Below are 6,000 nucleotides of genomic sequence, written 5' to 3'. Positions count from 1 at the left end.
CACCCTCCTCTGAACTCACCAGACAACAGATGTGGAGAGGCAGGGGTTAATGGTGACGAATCTGCTCTTACTGCTGCTCTGGTCCTTATAGATCAGTACTGGCTAAATTCACACAAGAATGTCCGATTTGCGTGCGTAAAAAACGCAGTGTATTTCCGGCGTTTCATGTCCATGCTTGTTTTGCGTATGGCATGCGTTTTTCACGTCCGTGCAAGCACTTTTTTTCTTTTTCTTTTATTTCTTTGCATTTGATGCCTGAAAGAGGGACAGCACACGGATATTGTATATACACTTTAATGGGCGCCCATGTCCACAAAAGCACAGCAATATAGGACATGCAGTGATTTTCACCACAACGGACACTCGCTGCGTGAAAACTCATGCATGTCTGAATAGCCCTATTGAAATGAATAGGTCTGTGGGTTGTCCGTTATTTCAGCGGACAGCACACGGACGAGGAATTTGCTCGTCTGAATGAGCCCTGAGTGAGCAGATAACATAGATTCTTTAGGCCAGGATCGCAAATGCAATTTTGATGCAGTTTATGGTGCAGATTTTGTCTCAGTTTTTTTAGCCAAACGCAGGAGTGGACACATAAGAAAGGAGATGAATCAGGCTTTTCTTTATACCTTTCCTTCCTTTTGCATCCACTTCTGGCTTTGACTCCAAAAACGGCAGCAAAAACGGGCAAATGAGGGTTTATATGAACGCTCCTTCCTAATCATTGCCCTGTGTAAACAAGGCAACGATCAGCCCAAAAACGATCGTTTATGCAGCATAAAATATCATCGTTGTCAGCAGCACATCTCTCTGGAGCTGCCGACATGATGGAAATGTATGGGGACGAGCGATCGTAGTAACGAATGCATTGCTCCTTGTGAAAGGTTTTTGTTGAACCGAAACGTTGCTGTGTTGAGGTGAATAAATCCACCCTGCTTTTCATCTACCTTGAAGTCCTGGTGCCGTTACTGTGTTCTCTGTCTTTCTCTATATATATATATATATATATATATATATATATATATATATATATATATATATGTATATATATATATATATATATATATATATATATCACACATACAAATATTTTTCCAGCCAAAGACCCAACACAAGAACTTAAATTTCACCCATGTTGTAGACAGTTGTATTGTGATCTGTTATACCAACAAAATACATATTGCCAGATATAGGCTGAAATGCATTGCCAAAAAACATTGCACTATATGTGGATGATCTATGTCACATGGGCTATTTTCAGCAGTTTTTCTGGCCGTAAATGCCCGAAAAACGCCTCCAAACATCTGCCCACTGATGTAAAAAAACGCCTCATAAAAAGAAGTGCATGTCACTTCTTGAGCCGTTTTTCATTGAATAGAAAAACAGTTCCAAAAACGTCCGTAAAAAACGCTGTTAAAAACGCAAGTTGCTTAAAAAACGGCTGAAAATCAGAGGCTGTTTTCACTTGAAACATAACCTTACTGTTTCAGGATGACATGGAAATGTCCTTAACCACCGCGCTGCAACTTCTATCATCAGTAAGTTTGGAGACTATTCTGGCCTCCGCATTAATATAAATAAGTCTGTTCTAATGCCCATTGATTAACTACCCCAATCTTTGCTGGTGTCGCAGACCCTGTTAGCAGAGGCTAGAGAATTAAAATATTTGGGAGTGCAGATATTTGCTAATTTGAACTCTATTATCCCTTTAAATTTATTTCCATTATATGGTAAATTTACGCAGAAAATAAATATGTGGTGTAAATTACCCTAATCTGTTGGGAGAATGAATTTAGTTAAGATGATACTAATCCCACAATTGCGTTATATTAAAACACCGGCCGTCACACAGACGCTTGTATTTCAATAGGGGGGTCCTTCACACGGCCGTAGTTTTAACGGACCGTGTAAAGGGATTCGTTGACAAATAGGACGGCCTATTTTCTTACATTTTCACGGATCCCTCAATAGACTCAAGTCTATGAGGGATCCGTGAAAACGGGTTCTGCTATTTATCACGGCAGAGTTTGCACTCGGTCATGTGAATCCAGCCTTACTGCACATGCTCAGCCACTGCTCCATTAACTTGATATCCAATCAAGAAGGAAAATCAGGTGTAATTTAATTTCTTTACAAGCTTTTATTGTTTGATTATTTGAAAAATTTACTAATTACAATCAAAGAGAAACGGGAACAGAATATAGGGGAAATAACACGTGGGTAATGGTTATATATACTTTCATATGTACTCAACCTTTCTACAAGTGAAGCTCTACGTCACTCCCAACTCTATTTAATACATGGAGTGTATAGAACACCGTTATCGCTTCATAAGTTTGGAGTTAGATCTGATGCTAACTGTCCAATATGTGAAGTTGCGCCGGCTAACCTGCTACACGTTTTGGACATATATACCATTGGGGTCATTCTGGAATGACATCCTTGCGTACAATATATTCTGTACTCCAAATTCAAGTTTGGTATGTGTCCTATGGTATGTTGACGACACTCTAAGTGTCGGAACACACAAAGCATAAACACTGCAGATTTTCCGCAACGGATTAATTGTGGAAAATCCGCAGCGTATTACAGTAGCAGCAGCGTAGGTGAGATTTCAACAAATCTCGTCCCCACACTGCGGAAAAATGCTGCCAAAAAGCGCACATAAATTTACCTGAGTTGCAGTTTCTTCAACCGCAGCATGTCAATTGATGTTGTGGAATCGCAGCTCTTCTGTTGCGGGTTTTCCCATTGAATTTAATAGGGTACTTAAACCAGCAACAAAGTGGTGTGTGTTGCCAGGGCCGCACCGTTCATGAGGTGAGATTAGCTTTTCGCCTCAGGCAGAACAGGCTGCCTCTCTGAGGGGGCGGCGGTGCAACTGAAACCAGCCACCGGCACTCCCTCCTGCACTAATTGTACCTGCATCTATAGGACGTAGATACAATTACATGCATAAACGCTGAATGACCGGGCACGTTCCATGCCCGACCATTCAGCGCCTTACAATGACGCTGATTGGCAGGACAGAATGACTTGCCCTGCCAATCAGGGCCTTTCAACAACACTAGCGGCGCAATGACGTCATCATGCTGCTTGCGTCATTAAGCCCCAGCAGACCTGCTCAGAAGGATGGAAAGTCGCGCGGGTTCCAGGTCTGATACACTGTGTGGTTTCTATGCAGCATATACGTCCCGTTGGAACCCAGCCTTAGGGTATGTTCCCACACACAGGATACGCTGCAGATTTTCTGCAGCAGAATCTCTAGAAAAACGCTTGTAAATCTGTCACAATAATAGTGTGTTTTCCCATAGCGGTTCTACCTGCGGATTTAGTGTTAAACATTGGTTGTAGCAAAGTATATGTACACCTGCGGATTACCTGAAGTTTTTACTGAGTTTCCGCTGCGTAAATGCTGTAAAACCCGCAACAACATAAATTTGTTGCAGGATTTCTGCTCCCCATTGAAGTCTATGGGCCAAACACGCAGCATCTCCGCACAGAACACGCTGCACAATTGAAAAACGCACCGCAGAACACTTTCCGCACGGCTTTTGTGCATTTTTTTGCGCAATGTGGACATGAGATTTTCTAAATCTCATTCACTTTGCTGCTACTGTAAATGCTGCAGAATTTCTGCACAGAATTCCGTTGCGGAAATTCTGCAGCGTTTATGCTACGTGGGAACCCAGCCTTAAGCTTTATTAAAATAAAACGGAAATTACTTTTATTCTTTCGAGATTGTTTTGCTAGCATTACAGTATAACCAAATGTAATATTTTTAACTAATACGCCCGTGTGCAAGAGCAGTGACACAATAAAGCCACATCTTACAAGAAGTAGTCAAACACACCAAGCACAGGTCTTTACATGCGGCAGGAGCTCGTAAGGTTTTCATGGTATCACTTCATTCTTAAAATAAACGTTCCTCCATGACTGAGGACGACAAGTTATTCACTAAATAAATACATTACATTAAAGTGCAGTTTTCAATGAAATGTCCCGAAACATTCAATGACAATACCAGTATTACAACACTGACACAATATAAACTTTACAGCTCATCTACTGGCACTGAGCTCTCGAGTGCAGCTGATTCCTTCCTGAGAGGTCATTATGTCTGGAAGTGTTCAAATCACGCCATAAAGGTTGAATTGTTTCTTACCTTAATACACAAGACATGTTCCAGAAGATAATATCAGCAGTGTGAGTGCCACTTCATTTTATGCTTCCAGCCAGAGGAGCATTGGAAATATTTTCACCTCTTCATCATAATCACCAAAGGAAACCGCACACCGGCCTGGAAGGATATAGGATATTGGTTCAGCTGTCTGCACCAGATCATTGCTTCTAAAAGACAACCGATCAATTATTCATCCTACTGTTCTCCAGCAACGTAAGAGTAACTCACAACCTGTCCTGGCCTTTTCATTTTCTACACTTCTTGGATTCTGAGTTAAAGAGGCTCTGTCACCAGATTTTGCAACCCCTATCTCCTATTGCAGCAGATAGGCGCTGCAATGTAGATTACAGTAACGTTTTTTTTTTTTTAAACGAGCATTTTTGGCCAAGTTATGACCATTTTTATATTTATGCAAATGAGGCTTTCTAAAGTACAACTGGGCGTGTTTAACGTTAAAGTACAACTGGGCGTGTATTATGTGCGTACAACTGGGCGTGTATTATGTGTGTTACATCTGGGCGTTTTTACTTCTTTTACTAGCTGGGCGTTAGGAATAGAAGTGTATGATGCTGACGAATTGGCATCATCCACTTCTCTTCGTTAACACCCAGCTTCTGGCAGTGCAGACACACAGCGTGTTCTCGAGAGATCACGCTGTGACGTCACTCACTTCCTGCCCCAGGTCCTGCATCGTGTCGGCCACATCGGCACCAGAGGCTACAGTTGATTCTGCAGCAGCATCAGCGTTTGCAGGTAAGTAGCTACATCGACTTACCTGCAAACGCCGATGCTGCTGCTGAATCAAATGTAGCCTCTGGTGCCAATGTGTCCTCGCTCGTCCGACACGATGCATGACCTGGGGCAGGAAGTGACGTCACAGCGTGATCTCTCGAGAACACGCTGTGTGTCTGCACTGCCAGAAGCTGGGTGGTAATGAAGAGAAGTGGATGATGCTGATTCATCAGCATCATACACTTCTATTCACAACGCCCAGCTAGTAAAAGAAGTAAAAACGCCCAGATGTTACACACACAATACACGCCCAGTTGTACTTTAGAAAGCCTCATTTGCATAAATATAAAAATGGTCATAACTTGGCCAAAAATGCTCGTTTAAAAAAAAAACAAAAAAACTTTACTCTTATCTACTTTGCAGCGCCGATCTGCTGCAATAGGAGATAGGGGTTGCAAAATCTGGTGACAAAGCCTCTTTAAATCTGGCAGCATTTCAACCTATAAAGAGGCACCGCTACCAGCAAGTTTCCTAATGTAAATAGCAAATAATTACTCAAAAGATAACAAAACACAACTGAGGCTTCGTTCACATCGGCGCTAGGGCTCCGTTCCGACGGAACGGAGCCCTGACAGACACAAACGGAAACCATAGGTTTCCATCACCGTTGATTTCAGTGGTGACGGATGCGGTGCCAATGGTTTCCGTTTGTCTCCGTTGTGCAAGGGTTCCGTTGTTTTGTCAGAATCAATAGTGTAGTCGACTACGGTGTGACATACATTGCAGACTGTGGGGGAGGGGGTCCAATGTAGGGACTTGAGCGCCGCTGCAATGTTTACATACTTGCAACTTTATTTCCAGAAAGAGAACAACGTGATATTGTGATTTGCAAGTGACTTAACGTTGCCGTGAAGTCTCTTTAAGGGGTACTCTGGGACTTTAATGTTTGAGGGTTTGACCTTTGGGACCCCCAGCTTATCAGCACAATAAAGGGGCCTTGTTATTGTTTACACTGGCACAATGACTCATCGATACGATGCGCCTGGTACTGCAGCTTGTCCCTTTCCTTCAAATTAAAGAGTAAC

The sequence above is a fragment of the Rhinoderma darwinii genome, chromosome 7 (assembly GCF_050947455.1).
Source record: "Rhinoderma darwinii isolate aRhiDar2 chromosome 7, aRhiDar2.hap1, whole genome shotgun sequence".
NCBI lineage: Eukaryota > Metazoa > Chordata > Amphibia > Anura > Rhinodermatidae > Rhinoderma > Rhinoderma darwinii.
Note: the sequence above shows the minus strand (reverse complement) of the source record.